General features: G+C 24.4%; 1 long non-coding RNA gene across 1 annotated transcript in view; it reads left to right on the top strand.

Annotated features, from left to right (window-relative positions):
• Positions 1–1,289, top strand: part of LOC115034024 — a 4,384-nt gene extending 3,095 nt beyond the window's left edge. The window contains exons 3-4 of the long non-coding RNA XR_003839377.1: positions 941–973; positions 1,180–1,289. This is a non-coding gene — a long non-coding RNA (uncharacterized LOC115034024). The remainder of the gene's footprint in view (positions 1–940; positions 974–1,179) is intronic.
• Positions 1,290–1,943: the final 654 nt, after the last annotated feature.

Below are 1,943 nucleotides of genomic sequence, written 5' to 3'. Positions count from 1 at the left end.
TAAGTAATGATAAAAAATGTATATGTTGATATTGCTTAAAATATGTGTATCGATCAAATAAATCTTAAATTGTAAGCATTTACAAATTCATGAAAATTTATTATTAGGGATCAACATTTCCGAAAAAAAGGTTTACTGAAAAACACCCCGGTTTTTTCCTTTTTTTTTGGAAAAATTTGGTTTCATTTATAAATTCTGAAAAAATGGTTAAGATGAAAAAAACTGGTTTTTTATAGAAAAATTTAAAAATAATAATAATTATTATTAATTTCTAATAATATAAAAATATATTATCGTATCCCGCATTTCCGCCAATGATATTTTGTTGTTATGTATTTTCCTAATAATTATTAATTAATATTATCATTAGTCATTTGTCAATCGTGCGCTATCTACCTATATATTTTATAATATGCAACTTACAAGTTATATTAATTATATAACATTTAAAAATACAGGTGATTTATTTTTGGGAAAATACACTCTCCCACATAAATACCAATTTGATATGTAACTTCTTTATTTTTAGAACAAATATTGAAATATCCATATTAATATTTTTAATAATTTAATTTTAAATTTTAACACAATAATACATTGATATAACCGTATTGGAAAATGTGAAATGACAATGACATGTTTCCTTATCTATTTTTTAAAATGCTTTTTTTTTACAAACATTATTTTAATTTTTAAGCCTAAATACAATTTTTTAATTTTCCGAAAATTCGGATTTTTTCTTACATTTCCGAAAACTTCGGTTTTTTTCGGAAATGTATTATTTCAATATTCTCTAATTTTTCCACGTCTTCCGAGGCTCTGGGAAAAAAACGGTTTTTTTCCGAAATTTTCAGGCATTTTGATCCCTATTTATTATTAATGTGCATCTAAATAAAAAAATGTTACACTAAAATGTAAACTAATAAATATATTATTTCAGATTATGTGATCCGTTATAAAGAAAGTGGACAAAGTAAATATTGTCAGATAATAATTAGTAAAATAGTTACGATACATAGATCTGCCATTTAATATAATATTTTAAAATTAATTAAAAGACGCACAAAGTACCATTAACAGGTTCTATAATTATTATGTTCAAAAATATAATAATATATAATATTTTCATAATAAAAAAATTAATTTAAACAAACTAACTGTTTTTATTTTTTTTTATAGCTCAAACTATCATGGATTGGTGTGATAATCAATAGACAAAAAAAATTCATAAAAAAAATTAATTTTTATTATATACTCGCCCTTTTAAAATTATGATGGTTTAATGTAAGAAATTTTGTTCTTTATTAGATAAAATGATTTTAAATTTTATATTTTTGATTTATATAATCTTGTTAGATGTATTAATAATATCGTTTTATTTGATAAAGCATAATTTTTCTATATTTTATAATGTCTCACCATCATTATACCTTTTATTTCATATTATTAATACGTGCACATGTGATAAACATATTTTATTTATTTAACGGGCGAGATCCTTTTTGACATAATGTATATTAAAATTTTAAAGTAAATAAAATTATAAATGTAAATAAGTACATTCTTCTTCTTCTTGGTTTCGGCCTTTAAGACCATGCCGCTAAATACAAATCTTGCCATTTGTCCCTGTCCTCTGCAGCTTCTCTCCATCTGATTCCTAGATCTAACGTTTTTAAGTCCTTTTTTACAGTCTTCCCACCTCAATCTGGGTCTTACTAAAGGTCTTTTACCTATTTGTTCTTCCTCTATTACCTATCTAACTAGAGATCCTTGCTTACGCCAGGTATGGCCCCTCCGCATGAGTCATCTTTTTGTGATCTCCTTAACTATGTCAGGTCTCTGAAACTGTCTTTTGAGTTCTTAATAATGTAATTTTCTCCATTCATTTGTTTCACTGTCAAAGACTGGGCCATATATTTTTCTTAAAACTTTCCTCTCGAATA

This window comes from Acyrthosiphon pisum, chromosome A2 (assembly GCF_005508785.2).
Source record: "Acyrthosiphon pisum isolate AL4f chromosome A2, pea_aphid_22Mar2018_4r6ur, whole genome shotgun sequence".
NCBI lineage: Eukaryota > Metazoa > Arthropoda > Insecta > Hemiptera > Aphididae > Acyrthosiphon > Acyrthosiphon pisum.
The sequence above is the reverse complement of the archived record's forward strand: the minus strand, read 5'-3'. Positions and strand labels throughout refer to the sequence as shown.